This window comes from Orcinus orca, chromosome 6 (assembly GCF_937001465.1).
Source record: "Orcinus orca chromosome 6, mOrcOrc1.1, whole genome shotgun sequence".
NCBI lineage: Eukaryota > Metazoa > Chordata > Mammalia > Artiodactyla > Delphinidae > Orcinus > Orcinus orca.
In genome coordinates, this window is record NC_064564.1 from 18,927,492 (window position 1) to 18,948,223 (window position 20,732).

The window sequence follows — 20,732 nt, forward strand, 5'->3', positions numbered from 1 at the left end:
ATCACCTCCCTGTTGGGCCAGTGGCAGGCTATGTGTGCCAAGAGACTAGGAGGAAGGGGTATGAAGAGGTTACAACAAACTCTATCTCCTAGAGTAAACCTCAAAGTTGGAATACCTGTGCACAGAATTAATATCCAATCATTCTCTTTACTTGGTTTTTCTTTGCAAATGCAGGAAAAAAAAGTTTACTTAAGATAGCTTAATTGTTTTTAATGCCTGATACATAAAACCAAATAGAACACTCCCAGTGCTAGTGATGGACCTCTCGGCTTTTACCATCTCTACGATATTTACTCCATCTCTGAGCAATTTTAGATAAGCTAAGCCAGCAGCTGGGCAGACCCCAGCTGTAACTAGGACTGATGTCCTTGCTTCATCTAAGAGAAAGCCCATGGGGCTGAATCCAAGCATCCAAACAGAGAGCAAACATTTTCCACTACCAAGAACAGATAATCTTAGCTATGTTAAACCAGTCTCTGCAGAATTCTTACCTGAACATTCCTCATTTGAAGGTAAACCGAGGTCGCTCAAAGACTGTCACAGGAAATTTATTGAGAAGAGTCTTCCATTTGCAGTAATCATTTCACCTAGAAATAAATGCATGCAGTCAGAGATAGCAAAGGAGGCTTGCCCTGTGCCAGTAGTCAGTGCTATGATATAAACATAATTGGTGCCCCTGTCAGGAATATTTCCCAAATAGAATTTATAACTCTTCCTGGGAAACATGGGAAATCATCAGCTAAATAAAAAATAAAATCATATTTTAAGTTAAGGTCAAGAGAGGGAACAATTGTTTGGAAAAGCAGATAGAGTTCAATGTCAGACCTCCTTATATTTCCAGATGCATGTTCTACACATTGAGGGAAACAGGACAATTACAGCCATTTCACCATTTCTGTATGAAGGCTAATTTTCAACTACTAGACTAGACCTCTCTTTTCCTTTAAACCAAGTTTCTCAAATAAACATTCTATAGTTTTCATGCCCACTTTCTTCTTTGAGGCACCAATTAATTCTTGCTAGCCAAACCCAATTCTTTCTATCATCTATCTATCTATCTAGTTATCTATCATCTATCATCTATGTCTATCTATCTATCTTTCTAAGTCTGAATCTTTCACCTTTTTTAACTCTTGAACCTCTCTTTATGATTCTCTCTGATCTTGGCTTCTCATTTATATTGTATGGTCTTACCACTTCTACCAGTTTTCTCAACTGGAAAATGATGTCATAAAGCATTATGTTTATGTTTTTTCTTCTACTTCCCAAGCCACTCCATTTGTTTTCTTCCTTAACTATCTCCTTATTTTCAATATATTCCTTTTCATCATTCCTTATACCCAAAGATAAATCTAATGAAAATCAGTGCCTTAAAATTTCTCCAAATACCTTTCCTTGTGTCTGGAATGTTCCCGTCTCTCTCAGTTAACTTAGAGATTAGAATTCAAACTCATTCCTTCACTCTCAGTTCAAAGACTGTGACATTTAAAAGGTAGAAACAGGAAAATCTGATTATTTTTCCATGTGAGGGAAAAATAAAGACATTTTTAAATATATAAAAACAAAAAATTACTATTTATTTTTCTCCTAAATAAATTTTGGAGAAAAATCCCTGATGAAGTGTACCAAATAAGCAAAACTGAATCTGAGCAATACTTCAGGAAGGGAGAAGACATGCTATAGCAGAAATAGTGATAAGCTCCAAAAAGGAAAACTTAAGAGTAAATCTAAGCCACTGTTCATAATGTCTGTGAAACTGACTGCTCTTATTAGGAAAAAAAAATTATTTAAATACAAGTGGGAAATATAAAATAAAGTTGGTAATAATAATAGCAACTAAAGCTAAAATTCCAGATTATTTTAGCAAAACAAATATTTTTGACAACAGACTGGGAGGAAAGGGGGAAAGTTAAAAAAGGCTGAGATCTTATCTTGTTTAAAAAAGGAAGACTATTAATAATATAATTCTTCATTTAAAGTTTTTTGGGTTTTTTCCCAGTTTTATTGATAGATAATTGATGTACAGTACTGTATAAGTTTAAACTGTGCAGCACCATGATTTGACTTATATACATCATGAAATGATCATCACAGTAAGTCTAGTGAACATCCATTATCTCATATAGATACAAAAGAAAAGAAATAAATTTTTCCTTGTGTTGAAAGCTCTTAGGATTTACTCTCTTAATAACCTTCGTAAATAACATAGAGTTAGTTACATTAATCATGTTGTACATTACAGCCCTAGTAATTACTTATCTTATAACTGGACGTTTGTACCTTTTGACTACCCTTGTCACCATACAAAGATATATTATTATTGACTATATTCCCCATGCTTTACATTTCATTCTTGTAACTCATTTATCTTGTAACTGAAAGTTTGTACCTCTTAATTTCCCTCATCTATTTCACTCATCCACTCACCCTTCTCCCCTCTGGTAACCACGTTTGTTCCTTGTAACTGTGACTCTGCTTCTGTTTGGCTATGTTCATTTGGTTTGGTTTTTAGATTCCACATACAAGTGGAATTATATGGTATTTGTCTTTCTCTGTCTGACTAATTTCACTTAGCATAATACCTTCTAGGTCCAACCATGTTGTCACAAGTGGCAAGATTTCATTCTTTTTTTACGGCTTAGTAAAATTCCATTGTATATATAATATATACCACATCTCTTTTTATTCATCCATCTATCGATGGACACTTAGGCTCCTTCCATATCTTGACTATTGCAAACAATGCTGCAGTGAACATTGGAGTTCATACATCTTTTCAAGTTAGCGTTTTTATTTTCTTTGGAAAAATACCCAGAAATGGAATTGCTGGATCATATGGTGGTTCTATTTTTAATTTTTTGAGGAATCTCTATTCTGTTTTCCACAGTGCCTGCGCCAATTTACATTCCCACCAACAATGCATGGGGTTCCCTTTTCTCCACACCCTCACTAATATTGGTTATTTGCTGTCCTTTTGATAATAGCCATTCTGACAGGTATGAGGTAATATCTCATTGTGGTTTTGATTTGCATTTCCCTGATGATTAGTGATGTTGAAGATCTTTTCATCTGTCTGTTGGCCATCTATATGTTTTCTTTAGAAAAGTGTCTATTCAGTTTCTCCATCCATTTTTTAATTGGGTTGTTTGGTTTTTTTGGTGTTGAGTTGTATGAGTTCTTTGTATATTTTGGATATTAACCCCTTATCAGATATATCATTTGTAAATATGTTATCCAACACAGTAGGTAGCCTTTTCGTTTCATTGATAGTTTCCTTTGCAGTGTAAAAGCTTTTTAGTTTGATACAGTCCCATATGTTTATTTTTGCTTTTGTTTCACTTGCCCGAGGTGACATTTAAAAAAATATATATTGCTAAGATTGATGCCAAAGGGTGTACTGCCTGTGTTTTCTTCTAGGAGTTTTATGGTTTCAGGTGTCATGTTTAAGTCTTTAATCCATTTTGAGATTATTTTGTACATGGTATGAGAAAGCAGTCCATTGATTCTTTTGCATGTAGCTTTCCAGTTTTCCCAACACCATTTAGTGAAGAGGCTGTCTTCCCCACATTGTATATTCCTGCTTCCTTTGTCATAGATTAATTGACCATGTAAATGTCCGTTCATTTCTGGGCTCCCCATTGTGTTCCACTGATCTGTGTGTCTGTTTTGTGCCAGTACCATACTGTTTTGATTACTGTAGCTTTGTGGTATCATTTGAAATCAGGAATCATAATACTTCTAGTTTGTTCTTCTTTCTCAATATTGTTTTGGTTATTTGGGGTCTTTTGTGCTTCCATACAAATTTTAAAATTATTTGTTCTAGTTCTGTGAAAAATGCCATTGGTATTTTGATAAGAATTGTATTGACTCTGTAAATTGCCTTGGATAGTATGGTCATTTTAACAATATTAATTCTTCTAATCCATGAGCACAGTAAGTATATCTTTCCATTTGATTGCATCATCATCAATTTCTTTCATCAGTATCTTCCAGTTTTCCAAGTACAGGTTTTTTACCTCCTTAGTTAGATTTATTCATGGGTATTTTATTCTTTTGATGCAATTTTAAATGGCATTGTTTTCTTAATTTCTCTTTCTGATAGTATGTTGTTAGTGTATAGATTTTTCATTTTGATAGATAATTCAAATAAGTCTGTTAAAAATTTAAGCATAACTATTATTAGAACATACTTGAGATCTATCATGCCCAAACCACTTAAGGAATTAAGATGAAACAGAAAATGTATTTATCTTACTGTTAAGGAAATGGGAAGTGGGAGAGGACATTTAACTTAAAAAACACAGTATACAGAGGTGAAATAAAATAAAATAATATGCCCTAAAGTGAACCAAGCAGATCAGAATTTATAATGAATATGAATAAGTTCAACTTATCTATTTAAAATCAAGAATATTATATTAGTTTCAAAATAGCTCATTATTATTTCCCAAGGGAATATATAAAACAGAATGATACAGAAAGGTTAAAAACAAAACCTGGAAAAATATATCAGTAAAATGAAAAAATTAAAAATGGTAATATTAATACTTACTAAATATTCAGTGCAAAGAATAATTCAGGTAACCATATACAAAGAACTACAAACCCATATATAAATTGCAACAAATTCAGAAACATTCTCAGCCTCTCATATTTTAAGAAATTCAAAAGAAAGTAATAAAGGGATGCAATTTTCCATATATCAGATTGGCAAAGGTGTGTTTGAGAATATTCAATATTTGCTAATAAGAAAACAGGCCCACTCAAATATTGTTTTGGTGATTATAAACTGAAACATAATTTTCAATTTGGCAGTAGCTTCAAAATATTTTATACATATACTTTGATCCAGCAGTTTTACTTTTAGGAATTCATTCTATAGATAAATTACACAATGTCACAAAGATATCGTTGCAAGCATATTCTTCGTTGCATTTTTATAACAGCAGAAAGAATTAATAATCATCAAGAGGGGGCAAAATAAATACATTTTTGTACATCCCTACAATAAGATCTTAGAAAACACTTTAAAAGAATGGATTATATCTATGTGTACTGACATAGAAAAAGTCTAAAACATATATGAAGTAAAAACAGTTAAATTTTATTTCAATACATTTATACTGTAATTCCATCTGCAATTTTAAGAAGAAAAGACAGACTTCATCTATTGCACCATTGTGAATATCTTCATCAATTAGAGAAATATATGTAGTCATATCTGATTTATTTTTCTAATCATCAAACCTCAAATATTTTACCAGTAGGAAATCTGCTATCTTTCTGGAAGGCTTCTCACCTTCCTAACTTTAAATTCTGTACAAAATCTGGGGGTGGGGGGAGGGGCATCCTCTTCAAGACTGCTTCCATATACCAGACAAACTAATAGCACTGAAAAGGCTGAATTATTCACTAGTACCGTCACTTTTGTCCTGCCACAGGGCCTTGCTCTTATACATTGACCCCGACACAGTATGATGATCACTTTTCCACTGCTGTGTTTGTGCCCTTGCTGGTTCAGATATCTCCAAGGCTGCAGCTGCAGTTGCCTTCTCTTCCGAAGTGGCCAATCTGTTAGCACACACACACATGCTCAGCTCTCATCCCCAAATCACAACACTTTGCCAGAGTGGCAAAGCTTGAAGGTGGTTCAAGACTCACTACAGTTGGTGTGAGAAAGAGCCCCCTACTCTTTCTTGCAATCCAAGATCTGCTGTGGAGCTCTGGTTGCCAATCCAGAGGACCCCGCCTGAACTCTATAAGACACTGCCTTTCCAGTGAGCACCCTCTTAGGTTCTTAATGTCTTTTGATTCTAATAGATCTGAGTGGGACAATCTCAAGTCATCAAGAGAGTTATAACAACACTGGACTATAAAAAAGAAGGGGTTAGAGGTATGGCTTTTCCTCCCATATATTAACTGAACAATATTCTCACTAGCACCTTTGAGTACCCTTCTACTAGGACAACGGGTCACTTACACTTACATAACTAATGCAGCCCACCTAAATGATGCTTCTTTTAATAAAAAAAATCTCCAAAGCATGGTGTTGCCCTTAACTCCAGACATAGAAGAGGCTGACCTACATATGTATACACATAGACACACTGATGATAAACATGACTCTATCCAGTTCTGTGACTGATTTATTACTGTGACAATTCCACATTGCTTTCATTGTTATAGCTTTGTAATACGCTGACATATGATAGGGTAGATTCATTTATATTTTGATGTTGTTTTCAAACATACTTGCCTTTTTTGTCCATTTTATCTTTTGTGAAACTTTAAAACCTGCTTGTTAAGCTTAATAAAATATCCTATCAGGGGCTTAACTTCATGGTCCATTGAATTTTAAAAATAATTTTGCAATAACTGGCATCTTTACAACATTGAGTCATTCTATCCAAGAACATGGTATGTCTTCCTGTCTTTATTTGTCCTTCAGTTGTTTTGCTATTATATACAGATCATGTACTTTTCCTGTTAAATACTTTATGATTTTGTTACTCTTGTGAACGGGGCTGTTTACTCCATTATATTTTCTAATTGGTTGTAAATACTGATTAGGAAAGCTGATGATCATTGAACATAGGTATTGTAACCAGCCACTTTACTGTTCTACTTTATTCTAATATCTTTCAGTTTGACTTTCTTGAATTTTATAGGCAGGCATATTGTCTGTTAATAGTGAAAATTTGTCCTATTGCCTTCCTGAAGTTTTTGTTTAATTGTTTCATCTTACTACATTGGCTTTAAGCTCTAATACACCACTGAATAATATTGGTTATGCTGGGTATTCTTGTCTTATTTCTGGCTGTTTCAGTTAGATGTGTTCAGTCCTGAATAATTCAACTAAAGTTTCCTTCTCCCCTCAGTACTTAGAAGTTCATAGGTTGTTGGTGTGGTACAACTGTTCAAGAAAAGTGCCAACAGTGAGTCGAGCTCTTTATATCTTTCTCTGCATCTTCCTTAGTATGTTGGGTTTTCCTTAGACTCACTATTTGTGGGTTGAAAAACAGGTCCTTCTCACAATCAAGGCAAAAGAATGAGGGGAAATTCGGGACAGTCTGGTACCTCCTTCTCTCAAGAAAGAAAAACAAGCTTTCTCAGAATGCACAGAGGACTTCCATGTACAACTGAGTGGACAGAACTCAATCCTATAACCACCTCTTACAGCAAAAGTAGCTGAGAAAATGAGTACTTAACTGAGCATCTTTGTCCCCCAAAAGGACAGTGACGTTTTGTTAGAAAGGAAGAAAGGAAGAAGGTATAATGGGTAGACAACCAAGAGTGCCTGCCACCCTGACTTACTGTGACTTACATTAGACTGTGTCTAATGTTTCAGAAACATTTGTGTCATATATAGAATGGATAAACAACAAGGTCCTACTGTATAGCACAGAGAACTATATTCAATATCCTACGATAAACCATAATAGAAAAGAAAATTTTAAAAAGAATGCACATATATATATGTATAACCGAATCACCTTGCTGTGCAGCAGAAATAAACACAACATTGAAATAACTATACTTCAATTTTAAAAAAGAAATTATTAGGCTGGGTACTGTAATTTTCTGATAGAGAGTTTTATCAACCTGAGGAAGCTCGGTTCTAGTCTTAGCTTGATGAGGTCTTTTAAAATCAGGAAAGAATATTAAATGTTATCAAAACTCCTGTGACATCTATTGAGAAGATAATATGTGTTTGTTTTTTCAATTAATATGTTAATTCAGAGTAATAGATTCCAATTGTTGAATCATTCTTGCAATCCTGGAATAAACAATGCTTGGAATGTGATTATTCTGTCAATCCATTACTGTACTTAATTTGAAAATACCATTCTCATATTTTTTTGCATTAATGCTCTCAAGTAAAATTGATCTACAGTTTTCTTTATGCTATCGTTGTCCAGTAATTTTCATGAGCACTCTGTAACCACACAGAATAGATTAGTGGACTTCTTGTCTTTTTCTGTTTGAACAGTTCAAATAGAATTACCTATCCCTTCAAGATTAGGTAGAATTCCTTTCAGTAATGTAGGCCAGTAGCTTCACTGAAGTGACAGATTTGCAACTGTGTTCTGTTTTTCCCTTGATTATTCGTATCTTCAGGTATTCTGTCATTGAAACAGTGGTTATTTTGTAGTTTATTCAGTGATGTGCTTTATCTTCAATTTTTTAATATATAATTTTTATATGTAATTTTCTAACATATAATTTTGTTAAAAAATTTACTCTAAGTATTGCCTTGGCAGTTTTGATTTTGCTCACATTTTCATTTGTTCCCAAATAGATTGTCATTTCAACATTGATTTCTTCTTTAACTTGAATTATTTAAAGGAGTTTTTAAGAAAATATTCATGTGAATAGCAGAGGGTATTTCTTTTCATTTTCTTTTGTTGTTGTTATTTCCAGTAGTTGATATTTGTTGTTTTGTGCTACCTAGCATTCAGCCACCCCTCCAATTTGGAGGTCAGCCTCTGCGGGATGAGTCTTGGTGGAGACTCCAGAGAGGAGGGTAGCAGCAAGATTCCAGTGGCAGCAAGTATCAAATGATCATGCACAAGATGACATCCAAACTGGACCTTCACCATGAGTTCTGTCTGACCTGTCCTTCTTGTATCTTACCTGGTTCTCCCACCTACAGTCAGTTCTGTAAGCTCTCTACTATCTTTCCAATAAATTTCTTTGCTGCTGAAAACAGTCATAGTTAAGTTCTGTTGCTTGCAACCAAAAATACTTTTACTGGTAATTTATAATTTCCTACTTTAGACCTAGAAAATGTTCATAAAAATTCTGCTTTATGGGAATTTATGGACATTTTTTCTGTGGGGCTTAATACACAGTCAAATTTTATTAATAGTCCATTTTTTTCTCATCTCTGCTTTATTAGATACATTTTATGTATCAAAGATTTTTCTAACATAACTAAAGACTTTTTCTTTCTTTTGGCTTATTAGCTTCTGAGATAAGTGGATTTAAATCTCACACTGTTGTTATAATTCTGGCCAGGTCATGAACGTTTCATTGGTGGACTCCCAAATGTTAGTATCTGTAGGCGTTTCTCTTGGGTCAGTTTTTCCAGAGAATAATCTTCCAATCCTTTGCCAAGAGAGATAGAAGGCTGGCTGCCAACATGCTAGCTGAAGAGTATCAAAAGACAGCCAAGAATATCCCTCTACCAGACATGTATTTTCTCTTGAAATACACGCTTCTCAACTGCTTTTTATACAGTGCTTAACCGCTGGCCTAAGACATGGTATTCCATGGTTATTTCCATTAGAAATAACCTCCCGTCCTCTGAAGTGCTGGTGAAGCTGGGCAAGGTGTCCTGTTTGGGACAGGAGGAGAGGTACTAGGGTTTAACTAATCTTTACGCAGATTTCCAACTCCCTGATTTTAGTTATGCCCTAGTAAACGAGGTAACCTATTGCCTTTCCAGAGTTCTGTGATTCAAATGACCTTGCTTCTCATTCACATTTCTTCTCCAAGCCCTTAGGTTTCAGCTTTCTCCTTTATGCTGAACAAATCCCACTCAGCCAGCTGTTTCCTTTGTTCTAAATCTGATGACATCTCTGGTCCACAGTCTCCCCTCAGTTCTATTTTTCCTTTTGGAGAGTATACATATATTCATATGTACGTGTATATGTATATAATGGGTTTTTAAAGTAGGTTTTCATTAGAGAATAGAGGTGTTTCTTTCCCTTTCTTTTCTTATTGTGTAGTGATAAAGGTAGTATTATTTTTCTCCTTCCATTTTTTTTCTCCTTCCTAATGTATATAGCTTTTCTTCTGAAGGTCAGGCCAGACTGGGAGGGGGATGAGGAAGAGAGGTGCCTGGGGTCCATGTAAGGAGGCACTTGATCCCAAGTAATGACCGTGCATTTGCATGATGCTAATAGTGAAAACCTCCTCTAATGTTGTATCCTACATGCCTCTATTGCCTTACCTTTGTCCTAACTCTGCTGAAGTTATTCCCTTCTCTGCACTGCACTCAAAGGATAGAACTCAAACTCATACCATTATTGGCCTTAGGAGTCATGGGACAGAATTTGGAGCTGCCAGAGTGGCTAGAAATTAATGGAAGAAGTCACAGAAGGGGAGCTACAAAATTAGTGTATAAACTTCTCTCAAATTCTTTTCTGATCCCTGAACAATACATGTGTAAGACTCCAGGGAGCTTAGAACAAGTCTCAGCACCCCTCAGAGGGTGATACCAGAATCCAAATTCTCTACAATGTTCTGCAACGTTGAATCTAATATATTCTATAATCTTTAGATAAAATAAAGCAGTTTTAGATTCACAAAGAAGTTTAAAAATATGACCTATAAGTGAAGAAAAAAATGGTTAATAGAAACAAAACTACGAATGTCCCTGACATCCCAAATTTAATTAACAAAGTAGGACTTTTAAGTTACCATGATACATATTATGTTAAAGAAGCTACAGGAAACAAAAATGGATTAAATGGCAAAAGGGTGGGGAATTTCAAGGGAGATATATATTTTTTTCCTGTACTGAAGCCATATTTCATATATTGAAGTTATAAATAAGAACAAAAGGAAATCTTAAAACTAAAAAATATGATAACTGAAAATAAATAATTGTTGGATGGTAATAACAGCAAACTGGACACAACAGAAAACCAGTAAATGTTAAAAAAAAAGTCAAAAAAATGCTTAAAAATTAAAGCACAATAAAAATTTTTTAGAAAAGAATGAAGAGTGTGTCAATGACAAGGGGAACAGAGTTAAGTTGTCTAATGCGTGTGTAACTGTAATCTCAGAAGGAGAGAGGAAAGGTAATTGTGAATAAAAATACTTGCAGAAATGCTGGCTGAAATTTTTTCCAAAACTGATCAAAAATGGCATCACACAAATACAGGAAATTCTAGCAGGATAAATACACACGCAAATCCATACGGAGGTATATCACAATCAAACTGCTACAAAACAAAAATAAAGAGAAAATCTTAAAAGAAGTCCAGGGAAGGAGGCCCATTACCTATAGAGAAACAAGGATAGCAATAAGCTGACTTCTCAGAAACTATGGAAGCCATAAAACAGTGGAACAATATTTTTTAAATGCTGAAAGAAAGGACTGTCAGCCTAGAATTTTACATCTAGGTGAAAAATATCTTTAAAATGGAGGCAAAAGAAAAGTCATTTTCAGATAAAATCTTGAATTTGTCTTCTACAAATCTGTACTACAAAAAATGCTAAAGGGAGTTTTTCAGATAAACGTGAAATGATGTCAGATGGAAATTTAAATCTATAGGGAGAAATAAAAAGCAGTAAAGATGGTAACTATGTGAAAAAACGAAAATGACTAGTTTTCTTTCTTTTTCAAAATTCTTTAAAAGTCCATTGACTCAGTGAAGCAAAAAAATAACAATATATTATAGGGTTTATAACAGCAGTAAAATATATGGCAATTATAGCACAGGAGATGATAGGGATATACATAGAAACACATTGCTGTAAAACTCTTATATTGTAAGTGAAATGACGTTATATTATCTCAAGGTAGACAGTGATAAATTAGATGTATATTATAATCTCTAGAGAAAATACTAAAAAAAAAAAGTCTGTAAGTCCTTTTCTGATTAGAGAAATCAAAAAGTCACCCTGGAACCTACCAGCAATGCTCTGAACAGCACTGTTGTCCTCCCAAGTTACTAAGTCTGGACCCTCCTAACAAAGTAGAAGGACATAGCCTAAGCCTTTCTCCCCATGTTAGAGAGACTACAGAGAAAGGTGTGTATATGTAAAGAGGCAGAGACATAGGAAGCATGTAAGTAACTATCTTATTTCAGTCATTGTGTAAGTGATACCTTATGTTCTGATGGCTTTATGTGATCCGAGTAACTGTGTTACGCTGTGGTGGGCAGGTAATTTCTGGAGGCAATCGGAGGAATCAAAGTGGTTTAGACACGGCTACAGTGGTATATGTGGACCACTCAGGTCTACCCAGAATCAGTTTGCTTACTGGGACCAGTTCATACGTCTTGGCTAGTAACCAACCTTAGTCAATCACATGCATAGGAACAAGATCTAGTCACATTCTGTACATATGCTTTGTGTGCATATGCCTTGTGTGTGTATTATGGTAAATTTCAAATGTGCTTTAGCCAACTGGTTCCCAGATAGAAAGGACCACGGAAGCAAGTAGACACAGTTTTCAGTTTAGGGATTCTTATGCACACAAAGAGAGCGTACAATGGAAGCTACAGACTAGGAAAAAATGTTCTTTGTTGCACAATAGAATGGCAATAGAAGTAGTTACAAGTACCTTAAGCTAACCTTAGGAAGCATTACAGACACAGGATCTATCAGAGATCAATGAGTTACGAGATACTATTAAAGAGCCTTAACAATTGCAGGTTCTATATAAGTCTATGGTTATGATTAAATGCTTGAATTTTAATATATATGGATTAAAAACATGCAGATATGGGTCAAGGAGGCAAAATGAATGAATATTTTATCATGTTCAATTTGTATCCATGGTGATTAAAGCCAGAAAAGGAAAGTGAAATTCTCTTCTCTCTCCCACTCACAGAGCATTATCTGGCCCCTACTCCCAGCATAAAGCACTCCTGCTTTCCCATTATGGGTCAGAGTAAATACTGAGATGCTGGTCATTTGCAGCTGTCGTTCATAGTCATCACCCCTAAGAAACAAACCAGTTCCAAAACTGCATTCCTAACTGGGGGGTTTGATTTAGGCCTTTTCAAAAGTAGCACTTCTGTTAATCAGAACCCTAACTTGAACTTATATGTCATCTTCCTTGAGAAAAATTTTGTAAAACCTCCTTTTATATGTGATATTAGAGTCAGCAGTGTATCTCTGAAGTAGTGCTGAAATGAGAAACAAAGTCTGCAAAAGTGCATTTTAGCTGTGTTCCACCCTGCTGTCTCTACCTGTGTGAGTCTGGGCAATTCCCCCCATTTTCCTGAACATCAGTTTTCTTATCTATGAAATGAGAAATTTCCATTTAAGCAGTGGCTCTTAAATCCTTCTATGTCATATATTCCTTTGACAATTTCACAAAAGTGATAGATAAATTTGCTCAACAGAAGGGATGTACAAAGCTGGACAAATGTCTCTCCTCTCACATTTTCTATTTTCCACTTTGGTACCTTCCAAGAGCAAGCTAACAACAAGAGGTATTTTTAATAATCTGATGCCCTGGCTGATATGTAAACTTGATGTCTGATTGTTTTTAGAGACTTAATCCAAAAGCAAGGACTCCTGTTGTCTTTCCTTTCACATTCCTCTACACACAGGACCTGAAGTTTCCCCTTGTCCTCTCCAGCAAGTGAAATACACAAGGAGGCAAGAACTCTGGAGAAAAAGAAGAGGTTAAAGGACCAAATAACTGTGCTAAAGGGGAGCTAGAACACAAGTAAGGAGATCACCACTGGCAGAGATGCATCCACATGGGATGCCCCAATTGTCTCTGAGAGAGGTCTTTCCTTTCTGAATAGGGAACAAACTAATTTCTCCTCCCTCTTTGGACTCTGTATGGGTTGGGCTGCATCATTTGAACATGAATGAAAGACGTAGTCTTTAAGGGACTCTGTGTGTGTGTGTGTGTGTGTGTGCGCGCGCGCGCACGCGCACGCTTGTGACCTGAACTTGCCCTTCTGCTCGAGAGATCCCTAGATTTTTGTATGGATGATGAAGATTCAAAGAGAGCTTCTCATGAGACAAACCAACCAACCAGTTGCATTTTATGGCTTTTCATCTCCTCCCCCATGTGGTACACATTTACAAAATTTTACATTTCATGGTTTCACAAACCCCTAATATCCAACCCATGGCTCCCAGAATGAGAACCTATACATTAGATAATAACTAAGTTCCTTCCTAATATCTGGAGCCTATAACTGTCTTTGCATAAATGTTTTTGTAGTAGAGAAATTATGCTTTATATTGGAGAGAAGAAACACATACAGCAGCATAACTCTGCTCAATCACACAGATGATCAGGGGAGAACCATTCCTAGTGGTAGATATCTCTTAAGCTTATTAAAGAACTGTGTTCACCTTCACTGCTTGAAATGATGGATCCACTTCTGGACAAGAATGAAGAAATTCAGTGGGGATTCATATTAGATAAATTTTACCTAGCTAGTGAGAATTCAGCCGAAGAGTGTAATGAATTGATTATTCAGTAAGTTCCAGATGAGAGTCAAGGTTTTTTCCAAGTAGATCAACAACCCCAGTCACTGGAGCCCTCACTAGAGTACTCAGCTTTTCTCCCTACATGACCCTGCACATTTAATCAGTGCCCACAGATTCCAAGGTCAATATTCTCCTCATGAATTGACCAAATTTCATTCTGAAGGATTTCAAATGCAACAAAAGTTGATCCACTACAAAGATGAAAGAGCTCCTTAACAGCTGTGATAAAAGAAATTAAAACAATTGGACACTCTTTCCACTGGGAACTAAACTATTTTCACTAAGACCCACACATACCAGTGCCCTGGTAGAGTTGACAACAAACAAACTGAAATGAATGATGACAAAGCAAATCCACTCCTACATTTGGAACTTATAAAAAAAAGCAAAATACTTGCAGAAAGAAGCTAATTTTCTAAAATGCTCTAAAATGTCTATAAAACTCCTCAGTAGATTACTTTTGGCATAAAAACACAATAATTTTATAAAGTCAATAATGTCAATTTATATAGATTTACTGGAAATTTTTTTATAAAATATAGTCAAAAATCAAAAGGACAGTTGTGTCCTGTGACTTTACTAAATTCACTGATTAGCTCTAATAGTTTTCTGGTGGCCTCATTAGGATTTTCTATGTAGAGTATCATGTCATCTGCAAACAGTGACAGTTTTACATCTTCCTTTCCAATTTGGATTCCTTTTATTTCTTTTTCTTCTCTGATTGCCGTGGCTAGGACTTCCAAAACTATGTTGAATAATAGTGGCAAGAGTGGACACCATTGTCTTGTTCCTATCTTAGAGGAAATGCTTTCAGTTTTTCACCACTGAGAATAATGTTTGCTGTGGGTTTGTCATATATGGCCTTTATTATGTTGAGGTACGTTCCTTCTATGCCCACTTTCTGGAGAGTTTTTATCATAAATGGGTGTTGAATTTTGAATCTCTTGCATTCCTGTACACTAACAATGAAAGATCACAGAGGTAAATTAAGGAAACAAACCCATTTACCATTGCAACAAAAAGAATTAAATACCTAGGAATAAACCTACCTAAGGAGGCAAAAGACCTGTGCACAGAAAATTGTAAGATACTGAAGAAAGAAATCAAAGACACAAACAGTTGGAGAGATATACCACGTTCCTGGATTGGAAGAATCAGTATTGTGGAAATGACTATACTACCCAAAGCAATCTACAGATTCAGCGCAATTCCTATCAAATTACCAATGGTATTTTTCACAGAACTAGAGCAAAAAATCTTAAAATGTTCACAGAAACACAAAAGACCCTGAATAGCCAAACCAATCTTGAGAAAGAAAAACAGAGCTGGAAAAACCAGGCTCCTTGACTTCATACTATACTACAAAGCTACGGTAATCAAGACAGAATGGTACTGGCACAAAAACAGAAATATAGATCAATGGAACAGGATAGAAAGCCCAGAGATAAACCCACACACACCTATGGTCACCTAATCTATAACAAAGGAGGCAAGAATATACAATGGAGAAAAGACAGCCTCTTCAATAAGTGGTGCTGGGAAAACTGGAGAGCTACATGTAAAAGAATGAAATTAGAACACTCCCTAACACCATACACAAAAATAAACTCAAAATGGATTAAAGACCTAAATGTAAGGCCAGGCACCATAAAACTCTTAGAGGAAAACATAGGCAGAACACTCTGTGATATAAATTGCAACAAGATCTTTTTAGATCCACCTTCTAGAGTAATGAGAATAAAAACAAAAATAAACAAATGGAACCTGATTAAATTTAAAAGCTTTTGCACAGCAAAGGAAACTATAAATAAAATGAAAAGACAACCCTCAGAATGGGAGAAAATATCTGCAAATGAAGCAACTGACGAAGGATTAATCTCCAAAATGTACAGACAGCACATGGAGCTCAATATCAAAAGAACAAACAGCCCAATCAAAAAATGGGCAGAAGACCTAAATAGACATTTCACCAAAGAAGACATACAGATGGCCAACAAACACATGATAAGGTGCTCAGCATCAGTAATTATTAGAGAAATGCAAATGAAAACCACAATGAGGTATCACCTCACACCAGTCAGAATGGCCATCATCAAAAAATCTACAAATAATAAATGCTGGAGAGGGTGTGGAGAAAAGGGAACCTTCATGCATTGTTGGTGGGAATGTATATTGATAGAGCCATTATGGAGAGCAGTATGGAGGTTCCTTAAAAAACTAAAAATAGGACTACCATATGACCCAGCAATACCACTACTGGGAATATACCCAAAGACAACCATAATTCAAAAAGACACTTGCGGGCTTCCCTGGTGGCGCAGTGGTTGAGAGTCTGCCTGCCAATGCAGGGGACACGGGTTCGTGCCCCAGTCTGGGAAGATCCCACATGCCGCAGAGCGGCTGGGCCCGTGAGCCATGGCCGCTGAGCCTGTGCATCCAGAGCCTGTGCCCCGCAATGGGAGAGGCCACAACAGTGAGAGGCCCGCGTACTGCCAAAAAAAAAAAAAAAGACACTTGCAACCCAATGTTCATTGAAGCACTATTTACTATAGCCAGGACATGGAATCAACCTAAATGTCCACTGACAAAGGAATGGATAAAGATGTGGTACATATATACAATGGAATATTACTCAGCCATAAAAAGGAATGAAATTGGGTCATTTGTAGAGATGTGGATGGACCTACAGACTATCGTAAAGAGCGAAGTAAGTCAGAAGGAGAAAAACAAATATCATATATTAACGCATATATTTGGAATCTAGAAAAATGGTATAGATGATCTTATTTGCAAAGCAGAAATAGAGACACAGCCATAGAGAAAAAATGTATGGATACCAAGAGGGAAAGGGGGGGATGGGAGGAATTGGGAGATTGGGGTTGACATATATACACTATTGATACTATGTATAAAATAGATAACTAATGAGAACCTACTGTGTAGCACAGGGAACTCTACTCAGTGCTCTGTGGTGACCTAAATGGGAAGGAAATCCAAAAAAGAGGGGATATATGTATACATATAGCTGATTCATTTTTCTGTACAGTAGAAACTAACACAACATTGTAAAGCAACTATACTCCAATAAAAATTAATTTAAAAGAAAAAGACAGCTGTGGAATAACTGATTAGTCATCGTAGGCCATTGAATTAGGTATATGCATCAGGAGGCAGGGTTATGGCTCATCAGAAATGGTTGATTGAGTTGAGTTTGATAAAGTGGTTACTTACAACTTATATTTAGTTAGGGTTATCCTGGGAAACAGAACCAATAGAATGTGTGTGTGTGTGTATATATATATATATATAGAGAGAGAGAGAGAGAGAGAGAGAGACAGAGAGAGAGACAGAGAGAGAGACAGAGAGAGAGATAAAGAGATTTATTATAAGGAATTGGCTCATGCAATTATGGAGGCTGAGAAGTCTCAAGATCTGGAGCCAGGAAGCTGGAGACCCGGAATAGCCAATGGGTAGTTCCGGTCCTAGTCCAAAGTCTTGAGAACCAGGAGTATCAATGATCATATTTCCAGACTGAAATCCAGAAAGAATCCAAGAAAAGCTAATGTTTCAGTGCCAGTCTGAAGGCCAAAAAGGACTGATTTTCCAGCTCAGTAGTCAGGGAGGAGGAGTTGCCACTTATTCAACCATTTTGGTCTATTCAGGTTGCCAATTGATTGGATGAGGCCCACCCACACAGCAAGAGGGCACTCTGCTTTACTCAGTCTGTTGATTCAAGTGTTAGCCTCAAATACCCTCAAAGGCACACCCAGGATAATGTTTGACCAAATGTCTGGGCACTCCATAGTCTAGTCAAGTTGAAACATAAAATTAACCATCACACATGGTATTGACTAGGTTTAAGAAAACCAAGTAGCTGGGGCTAGAAACAGAATCCATATTCTGGGTTAACAAGAGCCAAGAGGTATTACAACCCCCTAGGTCTGGAGGAGGGCATCCTTAGCACATCCCAGAGAGTTCAGAGGTTGCCCAAGGACTGATTCCTTTGCCGGGGGGAAGCAATGGAAAGAATACCCTGAAGATTAGCTTATCCTATCATAGATCAGGATAGAAAAGAGTGGACATTGAACATGGATGAGCAAAAGAAAAATAACTAGTATAGCATTATCTTTAAAATAGGGGAAACAATGAAAATTATAAAACCATGGCCGAAAGCTGTAGCCATGCATGCATGCTTGAATCCACTTGATACCTTACTTAGTTTGTGAGTTATATTAATACAGCTGCTATAAAACAAAATACAGATACTGAGGCCCCACCCACACCAATCAAATAAGAACCTCTGAGACCTGATGTCAGGCATGAGTATATTTTAAAGTTTCTACAGGTGATTCTTTCCTATACCCCCAATAGGACACTACTTTGAAGGATGCTTGTTTTCACCTTTCATCTGGTTATTCTGGGATCATATCTCTATTTCCAAAATAAGCTATAAGAATTCTTTTTTCTAAGATAAAGTGTTTCTATGATGCTAAAAGCTCTGACTTATTTTCACTGCGGTGGCTACATTGATTATTGAAGTGTTATACTGTATATACACACAGATCTATATCAGTCTAAAACACATGATGGTAGAAGTAGCACATCTACATACTTTCCCCATGAAAGCAATGCTTCCAGAACAACAGGGAAGAACTCCCCTAAATTAGGAAACCAGGGTCAAAAATTGATGGTAATATTCAGGGAAAATTTCTTAATCTCATCACTTACCCTAGAGCCTTTTATCCTGAAATGACATCTCCTGTTAATTCTTTCCTTGATCCTATTTTCTTTATTAAATCCTTTTGAAAGCTGCAATGTCATCTTAACCTTCTAAGAAGTGAGGCACGCTCTTCACACACATGTGAAAGTGGGAGTTATCATGGGAGGATAAATAGAAGAATACATTTAATGTACAGACACATAGATGGATGCTTTATATATATTTCCCATTAAATATTTGCAACTATTCTCTATCATACGCATCATTATGGTATTTTTTAAATGAAAAGTTTGTGAGTCATAGAGATTAACTAATTTGCCTGAGGTCACATTGTTATTGAATGGCCAGACCAGGGTTTTAATTATTCCAGAGACTGTAGTCTTTTGGCTATCTTATACCTCTGCCCATTTAGTCATGAGGGCTGGAGCCACTGAGACAGCTTTTAGGATCTGGGAACCAATTTTCAACATCTCCACAACAACCAGATTTGTTTTACAATATTTGCAAGGGGTGACAGACAGTAAAGCTCTGTGTTTGGGACACAACAGATTTCAAAATGGGTTTCTTGAATTACTCATGGAAGGGAACACAGGGTCATGGCACAGAAGACTCTATCTACTGAGATTAGGCCTCAGTGCATCCGTCCAGCTAAAAAGGTCAAGGAGAACCCAACTGCCAGAAGGAAAGGTAGATCTTTGCAACATGGCAGGGTCAACAGGTGACGTGCAAAACAGTAAAGGGAAAAATTAGTGAAAAGCACATATTTTCAGAGGAAGTATGTAAATATTTATGTAATACCAGTAATATTTTTAAATGCATAGTCAATTATCATTTTTATCATTATTGAGAAGTGACCATTTTGAAGAACACATTGATCATTGCCTCCTTGAAACCCTGCCGCACATACAGTTATAACACAAATACAGGTTGTAATATTTATCTTAAGGGACAGTAAATGGCACGAGAAGGATAAGGAATCTAAATTCAGAAAAGTCTGGTCTGAGTCTTGGTGCTCCCATTTATTTTCTTTGTGACTTCAAAAAAACTACTTGATCTCTGAGTTTGAGTTCATTTGAAAGATTGTTATAGTTCCAAAAATAGCACTTATGGTTGTGATTTTGTATACTTCACAGTACTGTATAGAGTACAGTAGTACAGTATCTTTGTTTCAAGCCCAGGATGTCTGGAAGCAAGCGTAAAAGCAGCGGTGAGGTAGCTGGTACTTCTAAGAAGCACCAGCTGTTGTACTGTACTACTGTACTTTTAAGGTACTGTATTATAAGATTAAAAATGTTTTCTTTACCAAAAAATAGCACTTATATCTGAACATTAAGTGCCAGGAGTTCTTTTAGGTGCTTTGCATGAATTAATTCATGCAATGTTCATAATAACCTTGTAAGGTAGAGCTCATTATTTTTCTTATAAGTAACAGAGCCAGGGTTAAAATGTAAGAAGTCTCCTCCAAACCCCAGCTCTTAACTTACTCTTATACTGAGTGTATAAATGCCTATACTATTTGGTTTTGTAATTATTAAGATAGTGTTTTAAATGCCTGACAAGGATCAATAAAGGTGAGTTTCTTGAGGTAAAAGAATCTCACGGCTGTCTTTCCTGCTCCATCCCCACTTCACCTCATACTAAAAAAGGAGTGATGTTACTGTGGATTCATTCATTTTAAGGATAATCATTGGCTTTAATTTTCTAAAAGTAGAACCACAGTGGGGGGCGGGTGGATAATTCAGTCAATTTTAAGGGAAAATGAACCTTTTTTTTACTGGTTGACATATTCTAGGGTAGCCCTTTTTATCACTGAAGA